At 39.6% G+C, this 26443-nt stretch overlaps 1 long non-coding RNA gene across 1 annotated transcript; it reads left to right on the top strand.

Moving 5' to 3' along the window:
- Positions 1–8: 8 nt before the first annotated feature.
- On the top strand, positions 9–20917 carry LOC105484259 (uncharacterized). Its single transcript, XR_988829.2, has 2 exons — positions 9–209; positions 19555–20917. It is a non-coding gene; the product is annotated as an uncharacterized lncRNA (long non-coding RNA).
- Positions 20918–26443: the final 5526 nt, after the last annotated feature.

Genomic DNA, 26443 nt, shown 5'->3' with positions numbered 1-26443 from the left:
CCGCCTGCGCCTATGGGGTGTTAGTTCCGGGCCCAGCTTGGGCTGGTGGGGTAGGTCGGGAGAGGGCGCGGTCTCACAGCCTTTGCGCAGATTGCGGGGCACCAGGTGGGGGCCCAGGCGACGCCGAACGCGGGCAGAGCGGAAATCGCGCAGCCCCGCTGGACCTCGCTGATTGCCGGCTGCACCGGTGGGTTCGCGACCTTGAACAGGTGACTCCAATAGCTCCAGGAGGGCAGCGCGCCCTTGGCGGAACTGCCAGATAAGCCGAGCTTGAGGCTGTCCTAGCCCAGTGGGCAATCGTGAAATGCAGAGGCACCTTTGCCTCTCAGATAGCATCTTTCATAGTAGGATGGGGAATAAACACCGTTTCCTTACAGGAGAATCAGCCTGTAAGAGCAGAATGCCCCAAATCGACATTGCCATAAAAACGGAGTAGGTGACTTCGCAACCTGCAATAATAGGATTGAGTTTATTCAAGCTGTATTATTTGTTCATGTGAAACACATTTATTGACTGGCACCCAGAGAAAGCTGTAAAAAAATTTTGTAAGATTACATAAAATTAAGAGAAAAGTCTAGAAATACATAAAAGTTTATTAAGGAAAGGAAGGTCTGAGACCAAACAAGAAAAGCACACACACACACAGACACACTCAGCAATACTTTGCCCCAACATGTGTTTAGTTATTACACCAAGTGGAGTTTTTTAGGTCCTGTCTGTCCCTGACGCTCTGATAAAAAATATTGAGACTAGCAAGAGAACAGAGAAAATTCAGAAGAATAATCAAGGAAACAAAGGTCTAGTTTTAAAAGCCTTGGTCAACTTCACACAAAATTAATTTTAACATTACTTAATACATTTTTTGGCATCTATTATCTGTGTTCTTTTCAGTCCCTGGTGACATAACGTACCTTAATGTTGCATTTTAACTTTGAATCTGTGAATCCCGTATGTGTTCTCAAGAGTCAGATAAATACTAGATTTTCTCTTTTACTCATTGTTTATAACCAGAGAAAGAGCAGAAGATGCTGAACATGAGGAGAGGAAGGCTGTGCCTTCACCTTTGATGACACAAAAAACAGTGGCCATAATAAGAAAAAATGTGAAGGACACACTGTTGGATCAATGAGTTGACACAAAGTTACAGCACAACCTGAGTTGTAGCCCAAGCTAATGATGAATCTAAAAACCGTATTTCAGTCAAATTAGTCATGAAATGTTTGCCTTCTAATCGGCCAGGCAAAAAGGAGGCTATAAATTTTAAATTTGCTACTAAATGGATATTCTCCTAAATGAATAAATCTATACAGATTTACTTCTCAATAAGGATTATAAAAATGGATCACGAAAGAATGCAAAAGCAAAAGTAATTAAATTTCAAGTCCAGTAAGGTACAGTCTGTATATGTATGGCATGACATTTATAGGAGAACATACCACAGTAGATACTCCTGAAGCAATGGCTTCTGAACAAGTTACAGAGATGATTCAGATAAAAGCTTTTCTGCTAGAGGAGATCTTTAAAGTCAGTAAGTCTGGCTTACTTTGAAAGCACATGTCCCCAAAACTTTTATTTGTCAGGAGTTTGGTTTATTTTCCCCTCTCTCACTCCCTATTTTCTATAACACCGTGACTTTTCTTGCCAACTGTGAGGCAGTATTTGTGGCATGCCACCTCCAAGCTTAGCAGGGAATAACTATATTTGAAATATAAAAAGTGTTGTCTCAAATCATTGATAGAAGAATACATTCATTCATTCATTCATTCAACAGATACTTAGCACTTGCTATGTAGTAGGTGATAAGGCTGTAATGGTGACTGAGACAATATAGCTTCTGTCTTCATGGAGCTGAGTGGGGGAATTCAGTAAAAGCTATAGATGTAAATGGCAAAAACGACTAAATCAAAAAACCCGAAAGACAAAAATACTAAAGACTTTTATAATGGATGGTTCGATTTCTACAAAAACAGCAAGACTTTACATCCTTTGAAAATGTGAAGCTCTTAAATATGCACTGTCTGACAAATGTTCAATTGCTGCAGGATGGTTATGCTGTAGTCACTTAAAATTCATATAGCTTCATATTGTTGAAACTGGAAAGATCAATCCACCTAAGGATGTGAAACCTGGTAGCGTATTAGTAGAGAGATGAGAAATTCTCTTAGACATATTGTTGTGGGTGATAGAAGTCTGTTTCTTATTGGCTCTACAAGACTTTGTGGATAATTGCCACCGAGACAGAGGGAGAAAGTCACCAAGAAAAATAACAATAAGGCCAAGAAAGAAAAAGACAGGGAATAGTAACATAAGGTTGTTAAAAATGTAGTACTTTCGGCCAGGCATGGTGGCTTAGGCCTGTAATCGCAGCACTTTGGGAGACCGAGGCGGGCACATCACCTGAAATCAGGAGTTCAAGACCAGCCTGGCCAACATGGCGAAACCCCATCTCTACTAAAAATACAAAAATCAGCCAGACGTGGTGGTGCACCCCTGTAGTCCCAGCTACTTGGGACGCTGAGACAGAGGAATCACTTGAACCCAGGAGGCGAAGGTTGCAGTGAGCCAAGATTGCGCCACTGCACTCCAGCCTGGATGACAAGAGCGAAACTCTCTCTCTCAAAAAAAAAAAAAATAAATATATATACATATATACACACACACACACACATATATAAAGTATTGTCACATACTTGCTGATTCATAGAGTATCTATTCAAATATTTGAGAAGAGAAGCTTTTTATGAAAGTAAAGAACTGAGAAATGTAGACCTCAGGTAGGAAAAGAAAACTTGCCATAATAGTTTAGAGTATTTTTAGAGAAATATCTGGTTTGTAAGATTAATATTTTGGTAGGCTTATTTTTTCATAAAATTATAATTATACATTCCTATTGGTTTTGTTGATACTGTTTTTCTGATATTGAAATTAATGCATTAATAGTGCTCCACCATTAAGTACCTTTGAAATAAAAGCTCTTTAGAGGAGGAATAATCAGCATAGAACTTGTGAATGTGTTTCATTAAATCAATAATATCAAGCCCATAAAAATACGATTTCTGTCCAACTTTGAAGTATTGTAAAGTGTCAACAGCATGGGCTTTGGAGCCAGACACACATGGACTGGACTCTTATTCCTGCCCCTTACTAGCTGAATGCTCTTGGGCAAGTTACTGAAATTCTGTGGGCTTCAGTTTTTTCAGCTGTAAAACAGCTGATAATAAAACAGACGTAATATTACCTATTAACCGCATTGTTAAGGATTTCATTTTGTTTCTGTAAAAGCATGTGTCTAGAGACTAGGTCATGAAAACGTATCCTCCACTGAGATACCTGTATTTACTGCTTTTCCCACAGTACGAAGCCCAGCATTTCTCCTAGTAGCCAAGGAGAACTAGAGAACTGTGGAATTTATGACTCAGGAATCCCACCCCCACTTATTTGAAAGATTAGGTATATAAAGCTGCTGGAAATTTGTGAGTTTTCCAAGACCTAAAGAATCTAGGTCTCCTGCCCTCTAGTGCAACATGCACTCCAGGCTGCTTCATGCCTTTCCCTTGCTGCTTCCTTGCACTAAATAAAGTATAGAAATAGGCAATTACACTTGAAGAATTGAAACCAAAAAGAATAAGTAATTCAGTGTTACAGTGTCTTCAAAGGAATTCATTCAGGAAGACATTTTTAAATATTCATATATTTTGATCCAGTAACCTTTATTTTAGGAGTCTCCCCAATCAAAATAATCAGAGATGCAAACAATCATTTATCTATGAAAATGTTAGGCACCACATTTTTTTAAGTGGTGGGAAATTGTAAACAACAATCTAGACATTCAACAATAGAGAAATGGCTAAATAATGTGACTCTAAGCCTTGAATTTTAATTCAAGTATACAAATCATCTTTTCAAAGAATATTCAATGACATCATATTATATGAAGTGAAAAAAGCACAGGATAAAACACGGTATAAAACATTTAGTAAGATTGTGATTTTGTAAAATATTTCATTTTAAATATGCATGGAAAAGGCTGAAAGATGTTTTCACTTTATTTTTATAGCATACATTCAGTCTTTATACCCAACCAGAAAAAGTATTTTCCCAAAAACATGAAAACTGCCCTCTCCATAGATTACCATTATTAACTTTTTGCTTATATTCTTCTAGACTTATTTCCAAGAAAATATCAATATAATTTTTTACAAAAATAGGAATGTACTAAACATTTTGCAATTCTGCTATTTTGACTTAAAATATAGTGAGCATCTTTTTATTAAAGTAAACTTGGTGCAATGACTCACAACTGTAATCCCAGCACCTTGGGAGGCCAAGGCGGGCAGGTCACGAGATCAGGAGATCAAGACCATCCTGGCTAACAGTGCAACCCCGTCTCTACTAAAAATACAAAATATTAGCCGGGCATGGTGGCGGGCACCTGTAGTCCCAGCTACTCGGGAGGCTGAGGCAGGAGAATGGTGTGAAACCAGGAGGCAGAGCTTGCAGTGAGCCGAAATCGCGCCACTGCACTCCAGTCTGGGCAACAGAGCAAGACTCTGTCTCAAAATAAATAAATAAATAAATAAAAATAAAATAAAATAAACTTTAACTTTGGATTAGCTTTGGAAGGTAGAATTTCATATTATTTTAATTATATTCTTTTTACTTTCTGTGAACAAGTTAGAACTAACATTAACAGAAATGTTAGTTATACAAATAGGAATCACAGCAATATTATACACCAGTAACTATTTGAATGAATGGTAATTACATAATTATTATTCTTGTACAAGGACAAGAATCCTAAGTGAAACACAAAAAAAGTGACTCTAAAAAGAAAGCCTAAAGTGGTACAAGTTATTTTGTGACTTGAAAAAATACTTCTTATTCACCATGACTTTGTTAGCCCAGAATTTTTCACATAAATGATTTACTCATTTTTAATAAACAATATGTCCTTAAAAAGTTCATTTCTGAGATATGGCATCAAAAGTACAAGCAACAAAGGAAAACATAGATAAGTTTTCTATGACTTCATCAGAATTGAAAACTTTTGTGATTCAAAGGACACTATCAAGAAAGTGAAAAGACAGCCCACAAAGTTGGAGAAAATATTTGTAAATTATACATAAGGTGCTTGTACAAAAATATATAAAGAACTCTCTTAGAACTAATTAATAAAAAGACAGCCCAATTAAAAAATATGCAAAGAATATGATTAGGCATTTCTCCAAACAAGAGATAAAAGTGACCAATAAGTACATGAAAAGATGCTCAACATCAGTAGTCATCAGGGGAATGTAAATCAAAATCACAATGAGATATCGTTTCACACCTACATAGGCGATCATAATAAGAAAAGATAATAACAAGGGTTGACGAGGACGTGGAAAAATTGGTTGGAATCCTCATACATTGCTGATGGGAGTGTAAAATGATGTAGCTGCTTTGGAAGACAGTCTGGCGGTTCTTCAGTTAAACATACTGTTACCATATGACCCAGCAATTCCATACCTAGGTATACTCCCAAGAGAAATGAAAACACATATGCACACAAAAGCTTGAACACAAATTTTCATAGCAGCATTATCCAAATCACCGAAAAGTAGAAACAACCAGGCCGGACACAGTGATTCACACCTGTAATCCCAGCACTTTGAGAGGTTAAGGCAAGTAGATCACGAGGTCAGGAGTTCAAGACCAGCCTGGCCAAGATGCTGAAACCCCGTCTCTACTAAAAAAAAATATATATATACAAAAAATTAGCCGGGCCCGTGGTGGTGGGCGCCTGTAATCCCAGCCACTCAGGAGGTTGAGGCAGAGAATTGCTTGAACCTGGGAGGCAGAGGTTGCAGTGAGCCGAGATTGCACCACTGCACTCCAGCCTGGGTAACAGAGCAAGACTCGTTTAAAAATAAATAAATAAAGTAATAAAGTAGAACCAAAATGTCCCATCTACTAATAAATGCTTAAATACAATGTGTTATATCTGTACAATTGAATATTATTCAGCCATTAAAAAGAATGAAGTACTGATACAGCATGTATGAAATTTAGAAACATTATACTAAGCAATGCCAGGCACGGTGGCTCACATCTGTAATCCCAGCACTTTGGGAGGCCGAGGCAGGTGAATCACTTGAGGTCAGGACTTGGAGACCAGCCTGGCCAATGTGGTGAAACCTCATCTCTACTAAAAATACAAAAAGTAGCCAGGCGTGGTGGTGGGCGCCTGGAATCTCAGCTATGGGGGAGGCTGAGGCAGGAGAATCCCTTGAACCTGGGAAGTGGAGGTTGCAGTGAGCCAGGATCACGCCACTGCACTCCAGCCTGAGCAACAGTGAGACTCCATCTCAAAAAAAAAAAAAAAAAAAAAGAAGCCAGCACAAAAGACCACATACTATATTATTCCATTTATATGAAATGTCCAGAATAGGCAATCTATAGAGACAGAACATGGATAACTGGTTATCTAGGACTTGGGGGAGTGTTGCAGGAAAATGGGGAGTGACTGCTAATGCATACAGGACAGGGTTTCATTGTGGGGCAATGAAAATGTTGTAAAGTTGATATAATGATTGCACAATTCTGTGAGTATACTAAAAACCATTAAATTGTATACTTTAAATGGGTGAATTGTATGGTGGTGTGGGTTGATTTGTATCCACTAAAAAGATATGTTAAAGTCCTACCCCTGTACCTTGAATATCACCTTATTTAGAAATGGGATATTTGCAGATGTGATCAAGTTAAGATAAGGCCATACTGTATTAGGATGGACACCTAAAACCAGGGACTGGTGTCCTCATAAGAAGAGAGAGATTCGGGGCCAGGTGCGATGGCTCAGGCCTGTAATCCCAGCACTTTGGGAGGCTGAGGCAGGCAGATCACGAGGTCAGGAGATGGAGACCATCCTGGCTAACATGGTGAAACCCTGTCTCTACTAAAAATACAAAAACTTAGCTGGGCTTGGTGGCGGGCGCCTGTAGTCCCAGCTGCTGGGGAGGCTGAGGCAGGAGAATGGCGTGAACCCGGGAGGCGGAGCTTGCAGTGAGCCGACATCGCGCCACTGCACTCCAGCCTGGGCGACAGAGTGAGACTCTGGCTTAAAAAAGAGAGAGAAGAGAGAGATTTGAAGACACGGAGGAGACACAGGGAAGAAGGCCATGTGATGACAGAGACAGTAAAGCAATTTAGTTAGCGAGCCAAAGAACACCAAGGAGTGCTGACAACCACCAGGACATAGAAAGGAGGGAAAAGATTCTTCCCCAGAGCCTTCAGGAGCGTCCCCCTGCCGACATCTTGATTTTGGATGGCCAGTCTTCCAGCACTGTGAGAAAATAAATATTTTCAATAAAATAAAACAATATTCTGTAAATTATGTAAATGTAAAATAAAACAAAATTCTGTAAATATTCAATAAAATAAAACGATATTCAATGAAACAAATTCTGTTGTTTTAATCCACCCAGTTTGTGGTAATTTGTAGCCATATAAAACTAATATATATGGTGTGATACAGTATGTGAATTATATACTAATAAAACTTTCTTTTAAGGGCTCTGGGTTTATTTTTGTTTTTAAGTAGAAATGTGTACACTCATGGCAGAGAGCATTGGAAGTCTAGAAGGCAAAAGGCGAAAAGGAGGCTCTATTCATGCCGACTTCTGCCGGGCAGAAGCAGGAGTGAGGGGAAGGCATAGACCAGAGCCCTTACTGGGGTTCTGCAGCAAATGCAAGGCAGAGCAGGGGAAACAGTTTAGGATTTGACTAGTTTGAATAATTCCAATAGGCTTTGGGCTATAGAGGTGATCTCTAGTTGCCTGATACCTGGCCTTGTGATGATTTAGGGCAGGGCAAACAGTGGCTTGGTATGTGAGAATTAGATAAGAAGGTATGTGGAGCCATAACCTTGATCAGGTGGTCTGCACATGAGTTCCCAGGACGCCGACTTACAGAACAGAGGTAAATATGATTTGGTCCTGTGATAAGTGGATACCAAATAGACATACAGAATCTTTAAAAATGCAGTTAAAACTGATAGCCTGATACCATTTACCTTCAGACTGAGTCCCCTACCTACCCAAGTACATTGCCTGACAAGTTAACAGCTGAATACTATTCCCTGATTGGTGCTTTGGCCCTGGGAACTAAACTTTGGTTCCTTCTCTATCCAGTCATTCTCTCTCCCTTTAGACTCTCTGAAACTCTGCATCCCACCCAACTGCCTATCCATCCCAACAGGTCTGATCACCTATTCAGTGAAAGATTAAAACAAAATTTAGCAGCTCCCAACTGCCCCCAAGATACAATGTTCTTTGTAAATTGTTTACATTTTATTTTTGAGTAGCTAATGGAATATAGTTGCTATACGGAAGGAAAAGTATCCCCTCACTCTTGTCCTCAGTTCCCTTCCTCCAAGTTAACAAGTATTAACTATCTTTGGTGGGACTTTCCATAGATTTTATGCACATATAACATATATTCTCCCACCACCATCACCATTTTTAAAAAAATTTTTATTTATTTATTTATTTATTTATTGAGAGAGAGTCTCGCTCTGTCACCCAGGCTGGAGTGCAGTGGCGCAATCTCGGCTCACTGCGAGCTCCGCCTCCGGGGTTCATGCCATTCTCCTGCCTCAACCTCCCGAGTTGCTGGGACTACAGGTGCCCACCACCATGCCCAGCTAATTTTTGTATTTTCAGTAGAGACGGGGTTTCACCATGTTAGCCAGGATGGTCTCGATCTCCTGACTTCATGATCTGCCCGCCTCGGCCTCCCAAAGTGCTGGGATTACAGGCATGAGCCACCACGCCTGGCCCACCATCACCGTTTTTTTTAATCCAGATGTGTTCACATACAAACACTGCTCCATCTTGCTTTTTTCTCCTAACAGTATATCTTTGCAATCAACCATATACCGTTATACAAGAAGCTTCCTCATTCTTTCAAACAAGCATAGTATTGCATTTAAATGTATCATAAATTATTTAATGGACACAATGTAAGTTATTCAGGAAATGAATACCCTGAAAGCCCTGACTTGATCTCTAGGCAATCTATGCATGTAACAAAATTTTACTTGGAACTCATAAATTTATACAAAAAAATAAAGGTACCATAATTTAACCAGTCCTCTAGTGAAAAATATTAAGGATATTTCCAACCTTTTGCCTTACAGTGATGCAATTAACCTTATTCATACATCATTTTGCACATTCATGAATATATCTGTAGGAGAAAACCTTCAAAGCAGTATTACTGAATCAACTATGCTTTTGATAGGTGTTTCCAAATTGATTTCCATAGAAGTAACCACATTTAAACGCCCATCAGCAACATATGCAACCTATTTATCCTCCCCATCATTAACACAGCATGTGTAGCAAGTGCTGCCATGCCCAGCTCACATTCCTCAGACCTGTCAGTGTGTTTCTGTGACTTCCAACTGTCAATATCTGCTCAGTCTCTGTGCCTGAGAGTCCCATCTCTGTGCCTGAGAGTCCCCCTCCCAACTGAACAAGGAGTCTTATGGGATTATAGGAAGATCAAAAGCACAGAAAATGAACACCAGTACCCTCAACCCCCCACCACCACCACCACCATACACACAAGGCACAAGGAGCAGCATTTACCCCTGACTTTTCAGCTCCATCATCCCTCTAGTGGGATAATTCTGAGGTTTGTACGTTACATTACCTCCTAGGGTTTTTCCACAAGGTAGCTGGTAAATAAAGTACCTTCATTGGCTGCCTTACCTTTTCTATGGTACTTCCCTACTTCTCTTTCCAGTATCCGCTCCCAGCTGCCCCATCTGAATTGCCCTCCTAGGATTCTTTTTATTTGTGATTAGTATCAGGCAGCAAAAGTAGAGGTCAGCAACGTTTACCTTCCAAAGATAATTGAGCTCCTTATTTGATCTGAGTGTTCCTACATCTGTTTCATCTTCTTCATAATGTTGATATTTTTCGGGCTATTAGAAACTAGTCTCTTTAAAACCATGCAACATTAATTAAAGCTTTAAAGCAGATGTCTGTGCCAGAAAAAATTCAGCAAATTACTTTTAAAATAAGAATTTTTCCCTTAATCTCAGCAGGAATCCTGAGAGCATGCATATTATTCATGTAGGTTGGCACTGAAATTATCTCGGGGCCATGGAGAAGAAAGGAAAATAAACAACATGTTGATTTTCATAGGGAATTTTAAAAGATGTATACTTTTAAAGGCTTCGTAATGTTTCTTTCAAAATGTCTAACAATAAGTAAAACAACATGGGGGAAAAAGACTAAATGGAACTTCACTTAAATGTTAAATGTTTCACTATTGAGGCAAATTATTTTTTTCTAGGAGAGACAGTTACCTTCAGATGCAGATAAGCAAAACCACTAACTAATAAGTCAGCTTCTTAGAGCTTTAGTTTTATTTCCTCTGAAATGAGACTATAATTCATAGGAGTGTTTTGATGATTAAATGAGCTAATAGATGTAAAGTACTTAGCACATTGCCTGTCATAATACTCAGTAATTGGTCCTTATTCTTACAAAAACAGTTTCCACTCATGTGCCATTATCTACTCTAAAAGTAGCCAGGGAAGAATACATCGCATGGAAGGATCAGGACAGCCTAGGGAAAGGAAGTAGGGCACTACATAAAGGATTCATAAGACAAAACCCCCACATCTCAGGATGGCACAAATCAAGAAGACAGCTTAGTCTCTTTCCCCATGCTTTGCATTGTTTGGGCTACCCAGACTTCTATAAACGTGTACAGGGGGCATCACAGAAGTTACTACATAGAAGGGTAGTCTGGCTTAATGCAAATGCTAGAGTAGACACATTTTCTCTAAGATCATTGCTTTTGCTATGCCTACCTGACACTGTAACTATTAATGTTACCAATTCTAAAAACATGATTTAGAGTTGCAGCAACAATGCCTCTTCTTCAGAGCAGCCTGTGCAATAGTTGTTTATTTGTTTAAAGCAAGATTTGCAGGTAGGAGGTAGAGGGCAGGTAATGAGAGTTGGTATAGAGAGGATGTACTGGACATATCATGGTGTCTATAATGGCATAGTAGAAAAAGAACAGGACAAAGAACCAGGCAGGCAGGGTTCTAATTCTAGCTCTTCCAGTGACAGTTTGTGAACTTGGGCAAACTACTAAAATTTGTCTGTGAACAGTCCCCCAGTAAACTGTCAGCAAGTGCTATCAACTCTACCTCGAAAGCATATCCCAATTCTGTCCACTTCTCTCTCCATCGAAGCCGGGCCACTGTTTCCTCTCTACAGCAACAGCCTCCTATGGATTTCTTGCTTCCCTGCTGACCTCACTACAATTTCTCTTAGACACTGAAGCAGAGGGATAGTTAAGAATTTAAAATATTATATAATCTCCTGCTCAGGTCTCCTAATGATTCTCTACCTCACTTAGAAAAAACAAGTTCATACTATAGTGCTTAAGATGATGTTCATGATATAAACCCTCCCCCAACCTCCACCTCTGTTTCCTCATTGTGGCTGACAGCCCGTAATGTGGTTCCCATGATCCCCACCTCCAGGTATTCATCCCAGGATAATTCTTTTCCCTTGAGTGGGCAGGACCTGGACATGTTTTTAACCAACAGAATACAGCCAGGGTGATGGGCCATCACCTCTGTGATAACCTTACACAAGACTATAACCTCTCTTGCTGGGAAACTCTCTCTCTCTCTCGCTGGTGTTGAGGAAGCAAGCAGCCATGAGGGGAAGGCCCCCACAGCAAGGAACTGAGGGCAGCTTCCAGCCAACAGCCAGCAAGAGGTTGAGGCCCTCCAGCCAAGAGCCTGCAAAAAATTGAATTCTGCCAAAAACTGCTTGAGCTTGGAAGCAGATTCACAGATGAGCCTCCCATGAGAACCCTACCTTGGCCAATACCCTGATTGCAGCTTTGCAGAGGACCCAGCTAAACTGTGCCAGGCTGCTACATTTGTGGTAATATTGTTATATAACAACAGATAACCAATGCACTTCTCTTCCATTACACTCCTTCTCATCCCTACACTGGACCTTCTTGCTGCTCTCCCATGTGTCAAGGCTATTCCCTCCTCAGGATCATTGCACTTACCGTGTCCTCTGCCTAGGAGGCTTTTAACCCAGCTCTTTACCTAGCTGACCTTTTCTTGTCATTCAAGATCTTAGCTCTAGTGTTTATTCTTATCTAACTAATCTAAATAGCCATTCTGACACTGGCACATCACAATGTTTTCCTTCTCTGCATAGGACAATTACCCCCCAAAAAAGTCTTTGTTCTGTTTCTTTAGAAAGTGAGCTATTTGAGAGCAAGGACCTTGTCTATCTTGTTTCCTACTATGTGCCTAGAAGCTAAAATAGTAGCTGGTACTATAGTAACATTCAATAAATACTTGTTAATTATCATTGAATGAATGTTGGGCAGTATTTAAGCTCCTTCCCGTGCTCAAATAGTCTCAGGTCCATAGTCTCAGGTCACATATGTCCCAAGGGGACATATGCAAAGATGTGCATTGTAACAATATTTATGGTACAGTAAATAGAAGATAATCTTGGTGTCCATCACTGGAAGAGTAGATTAGCAATAGATCAGATTTGCACATTGCAGCATGGCTGAACTTAAAGCATAATGCCCAAGACTAAGATGTATATGGTGCACATTTTTGTAAAACAAAAATCCACATGCATACAAAGATACCTGTTTTGTAAGAACTATATAAAGAAACAAGCAAAAAACCACATTAAAAAGACTAGAATGTTTGCCTATAGGAGAGGAAGGAGACGCAAGTGGGAAATGGGATTAATAGGGAATAACTAAAACAAGAGAAGGACCTTGCTTAGTCTAATGATGATAATGTGCTAGGAATCGAGCTGTGTGATTAATTCAATATTTTCATCAGAGAGCCAAAATTAAGGCAAAGCAACATTGTGTGATTCAGAGATCATAGGCAATATCCAAAGGTGTCATCGGCTTAAAGATTAAAAAAAGTTGGATTAAATACTGGAACATGACCTGCACTGGGAGTCTAACATCATTCTTCACTCCTACCCTTCCCTCGCGTCCTTATGGAACTGAGGGCCTGGGGGCTTCCAAATTTTCTCTCAGTTTAGTCTCCACCCATCTTAGGTTTCCATCATGATTAGACTTAAGCTTAATTTTCTTGACACTGCTTCTTCACAGCTGTGCTCTTGCCATGCTCTTGCAGGACGTATACAATGTATGGTTATCTCTCGTTTTGTGATGTTAGACCTATTAAGGACCAGTGCCAACAGTCTTTATGTCAATGCCTCTCTAGTCATTTTGCTTATCTGAGGCTAATTTTCTACTTCATTCCTCAGGAAGAGTTCGTGGGAGCAATATTCCCTGAGATCCTAAATGTCTATAACAATTTATCTGTAGACTTTAGGCTTGAAAGTCAACTAAGCACAATATATAATTTCTTGGCTCATATTATCATTGCTAACACATATCTTTCAGACTTTTATGTTACAGCTTATACCTTTCTACACTGGAATGTTCTTTCCACTCATCACCTGTCAAACTCTATTCATCCACTTATACCCCGTTGTGGCTTTCTACTACTATGACACATTTCCTATCTCCTCCTGACAGGGTTAAGTTCTACTTTCACAAGTCTTCTTATGCAGCTTTATATATTTCTCTATGGTATTAATCCATATTACATAGCTACAATTCGTTAAGCACTTACTAGGAAGTTCGCCTAGTTTTCTAGGCAAACAAAATCTCATCTAATCTTGTTTTCTAGGCAAACAAATGAAATACATCAGTGTCACTTTTTTCTCTGGAGACAACATTTAATTTTGAATCACTCTATCATCCCTAAACTCTAGCCCAGTTGTCTATATCTCAGTACATTTAAGTTCTTCAGGTATAGTAGGAATATCATTTTCCTGGACCTACCTCTCCCAAAGCTTTCTAACCTGCACCAATCTGGACTGCTGGCTCTCTAGCGCTGCTGCCTAGCCATTGTCTGAGATCTACCTTCACCCTCATCCTGGGGGTTCCTGTTGTCTCTTTTTTTTTGTAATAAATTTCCCACTTTCTAGATCTTAAGTTAATCCTTTGAGTTTCTTTTTTTGTAGCTTTCTGAAAAAAGGAAGATTGAGGTAAAATATTAGAGATTAAAACTTGCCCTATCCTCACATGTGATTTGTTTATAATTCCAAGTTAGAAATCATTTTTTTTCCTCTGACAATTTTAAAGACATTGTTCTATCGTCTCACAGTTTCCAGTGTCACCTTTGAGTAGCCAATGCCATTATGATTCTAAATCCTCGGGAAGCCTTTATGATCTTCTTTTTGTCCCCAGGATTCTGAAATTTCAAGATGAGGTACCTTGGTGCACTCAGTGGGCCCTATCAATCAGAAACTCAATTCTGAGAATTTTTTAAAAATTATTTCTCTGGTAACTTCTTATCCTCTATTTCTTTCACTCTCTCTCGCTCTTCTCGTCTCTGTCTCTCATCTGTCTCTCTCTCTATATATAGACTTAATATATATAATATATAAATACTTAATATATATTATATTAAAATACTTTATATATGGTATTGAATTATATATAGTGTTTTTTATATATACATAACTCCTGTTATTCAGATTTTATATCTCCTGAGCTGAATGCTGATTTTCTAATTTTCTTATATTGCCCTTCTATTTTCCATCTCTTTATCTTTTTGTGATAAAGATACTTTCTGAGAGATATTTCCTCATCATTAATTTTTAACCCTACATTTTTAAAAGCTTTTCAGTCATTTTTATATTTCTTAAAGCACAATCATGAAAATACCAAATGCCAGCACGTAGTACAACGCCTGACATGTGGGAATAAGTGCTTAGTGCACAATTTTTGAAAAAACAAATGGACTTCAATCCCCAACCTGCCATTCTAACTTTAGAGATCAAAACAGCTGACAACAGGCCTCATTAATTTTCTATTGCCTTTTTGTGCTTAGAAATAATTACTACTAGTTCAGTTTTAAAAGTACTTTTTTTTTTTTTTTTTTTTTGAGATGGAGCCTTGCTGTGTCACCCAGGCTGGAGTACAGTGGCGCGATCTCAGCTCACTGCAACCTCCGCCTCCGGGGTTCAAGCGATTCTGCCTCAGACTCCCAAGTAGCTGGGACTATAGGTGCATGACACCACACCTGGCTAATTTTTGTATTTTCAGTAGAGACGGGGTTTCACCATATTGGCCAGGCAGGTCTCAAACTCCTGACCTCGTGATCCGCCCACCTCGGCCTCACAAAGTGCTTGGATTACAGGCGTGAGCCACTGCGCCTGGCCTAAAAGTACTTTTAGCTAATATAACATGCTTTTCTATGTTGTTTACATAGACTAATTTTTCCTAAGAAGCCAATAAATTACTCACATAGCCTTATGTATGTGCTAAAACTGAACAGAAAACTGATACCTATTCTGCTCTAAATGGTGAAATAGCAAGTGAAAAAATAATGTAGCAAGAACTACGTGCTCATTGCATGTACTAAATTATTTAATACACGTGACACACTATAAATTAGTGGCTGCTGTCATCCCCATTTTATAGAAAAGGAAATTAACTGGAGGCAATGGCATGCACCTGTGATCCCAGCTACTCAGGAGACTAAGGCAGGAGGATTACTCGAGCCCAGGAGTTTGAGACCAGCCAGGCTAACATAGCAAGACCCAGTCTCAAGGCGAGGATAAGGGGTTGGGGAAGGAAGTTAAAACACAGAGAAGCTGGATTTAATATTTTGCAATTTTTTTACTTCTATCAATTTTTTAATCATGATTTTTATTTTCAAGAGATCTTTTATCCTCTCCATATGCTTTTTTTTTTTTTTTTTTTTTTTTTTTTTAAAGAGACAGGGTCTCACTATGTTGCCAGGCTGGACTCACACTCCTGGCTCAAGCAATCCTCCCAAGTAGCCAGGACTACAAGTGCATAACACTGAACCTGGCTTGCTTACCTATGGCTTTTAAAAAACATCTCATTTTTTCTTCATGAATGCAATAGCTTCTTTTATCTCTCTGAGACCATAACTTGTAGGTCTTAACTTTTCTGATTCCTCTATTGTCTCAGTTTCCTCCAAATTCTTTTCTGTTTGTTTTATCTCTATTTCTTCATGCTGGAAACTTTCCTCAAATGTCTGATTCTTACCTATTCATTTATATCTAAGAGTGAGGCACTAAAACCTAAAAACAAAACCTTTGTGGAGAAGTGCAATGTACTGAATTATAGACTTATTGCAGAATGATTCGGTAGGGCCCAAGCTATTCCCTAGGGAAAACCTCCCCAGAAATGTGTCAGCATCTCTAAATCTTTTTTCTAGGCATGGCCATTTTCCCCAGGAGAAATTCTCCTTCCAGTTTCATACTTTGGTGGATATTATAGATGCCAGCATTCTAAGAGCCACGGTAAGGAAGGAGGCTTTATAGTCTTACTTTGAGATATATCAATTTCTACTTATTTCCCCTACTTTCTGCAGAGCTTCCTGCCTTTCACCTATGCCTGAGTTTGAGTTTCTCAATTCAATACCTTTCCATTTTCTGCTGGGCTGGGTTACTTGTCTGCCTATGGTATGGAAAGGGATATAAGGGTCTAACTGCTTCATTCACAGATATTCAATCCATCCTTCTGTTTTCAGCCTCACTTCTCACCCCTACCTTCAGAGATGACTAATACTACCTATTCCTGAGATTTTCCAGGGTTTGAAGGCAGGGTTTTTCTTTTTCGGCTCCCCTCTCTGCAGGCAGTATTGTTTCTGCTTTCTCTGGTCTGCTAGATCAGTTAGCAATTGCAAACTGATTTGGGGGCTTCCAAAATTTAATTGGCATCTCTCAACTGTTCTTCTACCTCCTCCTGTTGTCTCCCTTCATGTTCTTTCTCTTAGATTTGTGCCTTTTAAAATCCCTTTAGTGTCATCTAGGTGAAAATTCAGGAAGGAGCAAAAGGAAATGCGAGTCTCCAGTCTTTCATGTTTAGCAAGAAACCTGTGCTTTTAACTTCTCCGTTATGCTGCCTCTATGTAGAGCTTGCATGACTATTCCCCACATAGATTATGATTTTCTTGAAGGCAGAGACTTGAAAATAAAAAAAAATTCCGACGCTCTTGGGAAAAGATTAAATGTGCTGTAGTTATGGCAGCAAGTAACCACCAGAACTAGTTCCAAACTGGTTTAATGGGCTGAGCATGGTGGCTCGCACCTGTAATCCCAGCATTTTGAGAGACTGAAGTAGTAGGTTCACTTGAGCCCAGGGGTTCACGGCTGCAGTGAGCTATAATTGTACACTGTACTCTAGCCTGGGCAACAGAGTGAGACCCTGTCTCAAAAAATAAACCAGAAAGGAATAAAATAAAATAATCTGGTCTACTGGATTGATGGCAACTTACCTAACTGAACACAGTTCTGAAATCTAGCCAGAAACAACCCTATGCTTTTGAAAGCCAGCCAGTCCACAGCAATCTCATCTAAACAACTGAGTTTCCCTAGCTGGCAACAACCAACCCACCCCACCTCTGAAAGTCTACCAATCCCTCAACTTCATGCTCCCCAAACTTCTATAGACAATCAGCTCCTTGCTTTACTGGAGGAGACTGTACTTCAGGCAGCATTAGATTCAGCTTTTTGTTTCAGATATTGAGTAGTAGTCTTTTTCTTTGTCAGATCTCAGCAACCACCACAGTATCTGTTGCTTGGAAGGTACTCAATGGGAAGATGGGAGAAGGTGCAGAGGGCAACTCTAAATGTATCCTAAGTGAAGGGGCCGGGGCTGTTTGCCCTACGCAGCCCTGTGGCAAGGCTAAACCAGGTACAAATTTTGCTCAGCGTTCACTCTTCAATTCCAATTCATAAGCATCTTAGGTATAAGAAATGTAAACATCTGCATCCAGAAGCAAGTATGTTTGCCTGCCACCTTTCCTTCAGTATTGTTAACTGTATATAATTGTGAAAGGAAAATTTCTTGGAGCCCCAAAATCACTAAGCTAAAAGGAAAATTCAAGCTGGGAATCACTTAGGGCAAACTTGCCTCCCATTCTATTCAAAGTCATCCCTCTGCTCACTGAGTAAATGTGTATCTGATTGAGTCCTTTGGAGAGGCTAATCAAAAACTCAGAAGAATGCAACCACTTGTCTCTCACCTACCTGTGACCTGGGAACCCCCTCCCTGCTTCAAGATGCCCTGCTTTTACTTTGAGTTGTGCTGCCTTTCCAGACTGAACTAATGTTCATCTTACCTATGCTGATTGAGGTCTCATATCTCCCTAAAATGTATAAAACCAAGTTGTGCTCTGGCCACCTTGGGCACATGTCATCAGGAACTCCTGAGGCTGTGTCATGGGCATGCATCTTCAACCTTGGCAAAATAAACTTTCTAAATTAACTGAGACCTGTCTCAAATTTTGGGGGTTCACATTTGGTAACCACGGAGGGATTCTGAGTGGAGATGCCCCTGACCTTTAACAAATCTCCTCCTGGTGCTTGGTACCAGCATGAGCTAACTTTATGGCTCAAACCAACAGGACAATTTGCTGAGGTGTGAGAGCATCCCCTCCAGAGAATCCCTGATCTCCCCAAATGTGGCCCAAGATCTAAAGTTTATTTTTCCTTACAAATCCCCCCCCACCGCTTTTTTTTTGGAGTTCTACTTGCTCCCAACAAGGAAGGCAAGTTTTCCTGCTTCCATGACGATCCAAGGCAGGTAACTTCTTTGTGGAGTTTGAGCTCACTTCTAACAGGGAAAATGAGGTCTTTCTCCTGCTTCTGGGATGGTAGAGAGCAGTCTACAGCCTGAGACCTATCCCTAGGTAAGTAACTGAGTTGGGGTTGGTCTTGGCTAAAGTTAAGACTAACAACCAGCTAGTCTTAGTTTCTTCTTACCATTAGAGTGCTCAGTAATCATATAAGTGGCATGATCATACAATGGCAACTGGTTGAAAGAGTTATTATCAGTAGAAAGGTATCTGGGTTACAATAAGGGATTGTGGAGACCAAGGTTTTATCATGCTACTTGAAATCTTTGCCTGCATGATAAAACTTGTATATTTTAGGGAGATATAAGGCATCAATCAATACATGTATGTATGCCAAGTAGCAGGCTTTAGAAAGAATAGACTTTAAATTTTTCTTCTTAGAATTATGGTCTGTGTTGATGTTAATGCTGGAGGGGTATAATGAGGCATGCCAACCTCCACTTCCCATCTTGGCCTGAACCAGTTTTTCAGGTTAAATTTTAGAGTGCCCTGGGAGAGGAGGGTATCCATTCAGATGGTTGCCAGGGCCTTCAAATTTTATTTTCGGTTTACAACTCTATATGGTCAACTGTTTTCTTTATCCCAGTTCAAAGAAGGGAAGGAGAATCTCCCATCAACAGATATCACATTTACAGTAGCAAAAGCAGTTCTAACAGATATAGCAAAAAATATCCTATATGGAACATAATATATTATTGGGTTAAATATTCTCCAGACAACACTTAACCACTAGGATAAGATGTGTACTTTAGAACTTAACTCTTTTCTGAGAAGCTGAATTCATTTGTCTCCAGGACACCTAACATGATGCAGCAGAAATTTCTTCTAGGAATCTAAAGGGACCATATGGAGCAAGTTATATTCAAGAAAAACAGGACTATGAGGCTTAGAGTACCAGAGAGGAGGCAACAACAATTACAAGTACAAAAAGTCCATTTGGCAAAAGAAATCTGAAGAGCACAGTGTCCTGCACCGGGCTCCGTTACAGCCTGGAGTAAGGTGAAGATGTGGGGGAAATCAGACAGCAGGGAGAATGGGGCCACTGCAGCCCCTCTGACTTTCTTTTCCTGGACTTTCTCAACATCCTTTCCTGCTCTGCTGTTGTTGCAGCTGCAGGTCCTCACTCCAGGTTGGCAGCCAGGGGCTCAGATGGAGCTGGCCCCACACCTCTGCATGTTCCCAACCTGAAAACCACTCCAGGCTCCCAGCCTTGCCTATCGGTTCCCTGAGGGTCTTGGACGCTACCCCAGCACAGGGATGTACCTTCTGCCTGGGCGCCACCAGAGGCAAGCTCCAAGGATATAGTTTGGCACCTTCTTACAATTAATTGGTTTTGGACAACTTGGTAATTTAGAAACTGCTGAGGTGAACCTCCAATAGAGGAAGTCTAGCACGGTTCTATGCCTGACTGTGCCCCTGATTATGCCTCAAAATGCCTCTTAAGCCCCTGATGATGGGTGCTGGTTTCCCTACAAAGGCAAACATGCTTCTCAGAAGATGCTCCTCCTGCCTTCTGCATCAATGAGGGAAGTTTGGAGGACAAAGTACAGGTTACTTTTGGAACAATAGGTTCCTGTCTCCCTCTGTCCTTTTGACATATTTTCAGATGTAGAAGGGAAAGACCTAAGACACTATCCAAACCCATGGGATCTATCATCACCTATAGGGTGTGACTTGTCACTGTAGCTGAGCCACCTGGCCTTAGCTGCATGTGTCCCAAACAACCACTTGAAAGCTACCGGTTAGAAAGAAATGTGCTTGATACTAGATGCAGCCTGTTAAATATGTTATATGAATTCTAAAAATTAAATACATAAATCTTATTTTTGGTAAATATTGTCAGTCTTTAAAAGACAGTATATATTTTAAATCTTATACTATAATTATAAATTTGTCTATTTCTCCTTATAGTTCCACCTGTATTTGATTTATGTATATTGAAAATCTGTGGTTGGTTCCATGTAAGATCTTAACTGTTATGTCTTTTTGGATAAATATTTCTTTTACCATTACAAAATGTTTTTCTTTATCTCTTTTAGTCTTTTTCATCTGTAGTACTACATCTGTTATTATTACATCCGTATTACTACATCTGTTATTATCACATCTGTTATTACTTGCTTGATATTTGTTTTTTAAAATATATCTTTTATCTCACCTTTGGGCATCATTAGAAAATGGCTTAATATTTTCCATTTTAGACCTATTGTTAATCCTTTATAATGAACTATGAGGATGAAAAAAAATTTTTTTTTTTTGAAACGGAGTCTCGTTCTATTGCCTAGGCTGGAGTGCAGTGGCGCAATTTCCACTCACTGCAAGCTCCGCCACCTCCCAGGTTCACGTCATTCTCCTGCCTCAGCCTCCCAAGAAGCTGGGACTACAGGCGCCTGCCACCATGCCTGGTTAATTTTTTGGTATTTTTAGTAGAGACGGGGTTTCACCATGTTTGCCAGGATGGTCTCTGTCTCCTGACCTCGTGATCCGCCCGCCTCAGCCTCCCAAAGTGCTGGGATTACAAGCGTGAGCCATCGTGCCCGGCCGAGGAAGAAAATTTTAAGGCACCAAAATGTTGGGGTACCAAGAGAAAGAACCAGTCAGAGTATTTGTTCTTCCCTTTATTTTCAATTATCTTAACCAATGCTAGAGGTTCCTCAAAATGTTAAAAATGGAACTATCTTATGACCCAACTTTTCGACTCCTAGGTATGTACCCCAAGAGAAATGAAAACATGCATCCACACAGACACTTGTACACAAATGTTTATAAGAGCATTACTCATGATAGCCTAAAGTTAGAAACAAAAAATGTCCATCAACAAATGCATGGATAAACAAACCATGGTATATACATACAGTGGAATATAATTTAGCCACTAAAAAGAATGAAGTACTGATACATCCTACGACTTGGATGAACCTCAAAAACATTGCACTAAGTGAAAGAAGCCAGACACAAAAGGTCACATATTGAATGATTCCTTTTGTATGATGTATCCAGAATAGGCAAATCCTATAATAAAAACAAAAAGCAGATTAGTGATAAACTGGGAATGAGGGGAGGGGACAATGGAGAGTGAGTATTTAATGGTACGGATGTTTTAGGGGGTGATAAAAAGTTATGTAACTCCAAAGAAGTAGTTGTACAACATTGCAGATATACTAAGTACCACTAAATTGTATACTTTAAAGTAGCTAACTGCATGTTATATTAATTTCACCTCAATAAGAAATAAAATCACCCTCTGCTAGTAAGATGGATTAATTTTCGCAAACTGGTAAGCAGTTCTGATCTTCTTATGTTTTTTGTTTGTTTGTCTGTTTGTTTGTTTGTTTGTTTTTGGAATTGAGATGGAGTCTCACTCTGTTGCCCAGGCTGGAGTACAGTGGCATGATCTCGGCTCACTGCAACCTCCACCTCATAGATTCAAGCAATTCTCCCACCTCAGTCTCCTGAGTAGCTGGGATTACAGGCGCACTCCACCATACCTGGCTAATTTTTTTTATTTTTAGTAGAGACGGGGTTTTGCCATATTGGCCAGGCTGGTCTCGAACTCCTGACCTCAAGTGATCCACCTGCCTCAGCCTCCCAAAGTGCTGGGATTACAGGCATGAGCCACCACACACAGCCAGATCTTATTACCTTGGCAGTGAAAGAGGATTTTTTCCTGCAATTTACAGCCAAACCTGTGGGTATAACCAAGGGGTTATAGAAATACCTGTTATACCTGTGGGTATAACAGCAACATTAAATAACAGTAATAATAATTCCTGGATAGAGACAGAGTTCACTTAGATATTTGGCAAAATTTGCCATGTTCTTATCTCATCTCATGATATACATGATTTATTTCTATGAGGAACTACAGGTCTTATTGGCTGTGACATATCGTAGCTTGTTTTTCCAGGCTCAGTTGATCTTAATTTTTCCCAAATGACTTTAGACATATAGTCACTGCTCTTCTATCCCAAGCACTGCTCCTGCCTGTCACAGACACCTCCAAATAAACACTACCTGGACTTTTGAGGGGTGGAAGTTGGAGATACTTGCAAGGGCTTCTTGGTATATTAGTTCACTTTTGCTGCATCCTGAACTACCCTAAAACTCAGAGGCTTAAAATAACAATGTTCTTCAACTCACAATTCTGCAGGTCAGCAATTTGGCCTAGGCTCAACCTGGCAGTTTTTCTATGGTCTTATTCATGCATTTGCAGTCAGCTGCAAGATATGCGGTCAGTTGGCAGTTGGCTGATCCACTGGGCAGGCAGGGGTTGGAGGAATCCTAAGTAGCCTCACTTGGATGTCTGGCAGGTGGCCAGCTGTCAGCTGGGGCACTTGGTCCTTCTCCATGTGGTTTCATCTTCCACCAGGCTAGCCCAAGCTTGTTCACTTGGCGGTAGTGTCCAGAACTCACACAGTGTCACTTCTAACACATTCTTTCAGTCAAAGAGAGCCACAAGGCCAACCCAGATTCAAAGGTGTGGGAACACATCTCCCAACACTCTTGTTTGGAGATGTATTATGAGCATTTTTGCAATCTACTACAACTGAACTCTATTCCTGCTATAGTAACCCGCTACTTCCCACACAAGTTGCTCCTGGATGCCATCCTGGCTTTGACAGCCTCCAGGCATGAGGCCCACTTGGTCACTGATTCTTTGTGATCATGCTCTTCTTTTCCTCAGCTGGTTTGGGTTACCAGTTTCTTCTTTCCTCTGATTCTACATGGATTTAGTCTCAAAAAATCCCCATAGTTTCTTATCTATTGATAATTTACTGATTTTTTTTTAGCATGGCTGTGTATTCACGTAGAGCTAGTGTAACCACACGATTTATCATTCAAATTGTGACTTCTAAGAATGAAATGGGACACTATAAATAATCATGCTAGGACACCAAGCATAAACTGAGATGTCTCTGCTTAAAGCCCCGTGGTTATAAGCACAGGCTCTTTTGCTGGGGTTGGAATCTCAGCTCTGCCAATTATTTGCCAGTTACTTAAGCTCTTGGTGACAGTTTTCTCATCTATTAAATGTAGACAATAATAGTGTTCACTTTAGAGGTTTTTTATGAGGTTTAAATGAGAAAACATATAAAATATTCATTATTTGTAAGCTCTCAAGTGGATGTGGGAATTACCTTCTCATTTAATATTCAATCATATTCATGTATCATAAGATAAAGTTATTTCATAATCTTTGTATAATCAGTTTTAATGACTATATACAGTTTCATTAAATGTTCCATAATTTACCTGAAAACTTTTCTATTAAATATTTTGATCATTTATACTTTTCCCTTATTATAAATTATGTTAAAATTTCATTGTGGATAAATACTTTGGCAATAAATTATTTTCTTACATAGTTCTAGAAAAAAGAATATTATATTAAAGAATATAAGTATTTTAAGGATCTTGTTATATGTTGCCAAATTGCTTTCTCAAAGGATTACATTAACTCTTTCGAACAATAATCAGGAAGTTCTAACTTTAATACAACCTCATCAGCATTGAGTATCACACAACTTAATCTGCTATGCTCATTTAAAACACAATTTTAACAAACTTATTTTCTGGTTTCCCAGCCCTCCCAAATAAAAAGCAAAATATTCAAAGCAGTAAAAACTAACATTGGAAAAGGTATTTAGGCAGATTTTCTGATCACTTGGCGGTGAAAAGAAAAACAGAAATAAATATAAGAATTAAAATCCTAGACATCTTAGATCATTTAATGGCTAAACACATCTTCAGTCTTTAAAGTCCATGACGTCATTATTTGTTGCAGCATATAGCAGTTAATGTTCATTGTAATAATACTAAATGATCCATCAAGAAAAATCCACATGACAGTAAACAAATTTTTAACAGAGCAGGAGCATTGTCATCTTGGACAAGCCCCTCATTCTAGAGTTCCCCTTAATAAAAAACTGCCTAAATCCAAAGGGCATCAGCCTAAGGGCTAAGGTAAGCATAAACCACAATAACCACAAATAACATCTCCAACCAGAAACATTCCAAACTCCTCCCTGACCAGAGACACGCTAGCCCCGAGATAACTCCCCTCTGGCCAGGAAGATGCCAGCCTTAAGATAACCCCACTCCAGCCAGAAAGATGTCTGCCCCAGGATAAATTCCCTTCCTCCTCCCAGAGACATTCCAACTCTGCCATAAAACTTGTCCCTCACACAGAAACATTCCAAGCTTGTAATAAGCCTCCTCACCCTAAAACCAATATATACTCTTAGTCTGTAAGAGAAAGTGCTCCTAACAAATGTCTTCCAGAAGCCCCTCTCAGGTGTTATCTGAAGTAAACCTGTCTTTACTGTCAAACCACATTTCGTGTCTCTTTCCTGTTTCTTTAACTCTTACAATTTTGTTTTAGGGAGATTTCCATTAACAAGAAAAAATAAAATTTATGCTGAAAGAGGCCATCTCTGGCTGGGCTATATTTTCTTTTTAGACCTTGAATTGGTGTGAAGAGTCATAGGGTTTGCTAAAGGAGGAGTGAGAAAGTGGGGAGGATGTGAGCTCCATAATCAGGAATAAAAACAGAGGGTACAAGACCAGAGCAGAAAAGCTTTATAAAATCCCAGAACTTCTGACACATCTTCATACTGGTTATCATTCGTTATCTCCTTCCTATTTTCCTTGGAAGTAGAAGGGCCTGACTACATATATTCTTGTCTCCCCAAGCAGCAAGGAAGTGGCAAGTTGAGAAAGCTATTTCCCCTCCACACTTTTTCAGGCATATTAAGAGTAAGAGAAACCCCGAAGGTATAGTGGCTGGCTAGGTAATCAAAGAGAAAAAAGTAAGTCCTATTTCTTTAGCTCTGCGGCAAAGAAAGAAAGAACTTTGACATCAATCTTCATATGAAGAAAAGGTCATTAAGCTCAGTAGATTAAAAATCTGAAATGATTCTCTAACTGTATCAAGCATCAGAATCACCTGGAGGGCTTTATAAAACACAGATTGTTAATCCCTACTTCAAGAGTCTATGATTTAGTGGGTCTGAATAGAGCCTGTGAACCAAAAATTGGCTGAGGCAGATCTCAATCGAGTTAGAGGTTTGTTTTGCCAAGGTTGAGGATGTGGCCAGGGAAAAAGAAACACAAGTTACAGTAGAATCTGTGGTCTGTATTTTTACCAAAGAGAGTTTTAAAGACTTCAACATTTATAGAGGAAAGAGCAGGTAGAAGGGGAAGGAGAAAAAAAAGAGGCTGGGTGTAGGCAGTAATATGTTTACATTTTTGTGAGGCTTCTATTAGCACTTATTGGTACTCACTGAATTCACATTTTACATGTGAAAAGAGAGTGATGGGGTTAAAGTCAATTATGCATTCTTCTCATGCTGGGTATATCTACATTTTACATAAGATAAAGCAAGCATAGAGTAGAGGAGGAAGTCAATTATGCATTTGTTTGGGGTGGATGGAGGAATTTCTAGTCTTATCTTTGTCCCTTACCTGTGAAAATAAGCTGTTAATTTGCATTGTCAGGGTAAGATTCAACAGCACTCTATTTTAGGGCAAGTTTATAAGAGGGGTATGTATTCTGAAAGATTTGGGGGCCCCATAAGGAATTTCCTTGTGAGCAATTTGTAAGAGAGCACCCCTGGGAAGATATGTGACCTTCTATTTTGTAGCTATTTGGTTGGGAACAAAAAGGAAGGCAGTTTTTTTGTT

The sequence above is a fragment of the Macaca nemestrina genome, chromosome 10 (assembly GCF_043159975.1).
Source record: "Macaca nemestrina isolate mMacNem1 chromosome 10, mMacNem.hap1, whole genome shotgun sequence".
Classification (NCBI taxonomy): domain Eukaryota; kingdom Metazoa; phylum Chordata; class Mammalia; order Primates; family Cercopithecidae; genus Macaca; species Macaca nemestrina.
This window is presented reverse-complemented; position numbering and strand designations above follow the sequence as displayed.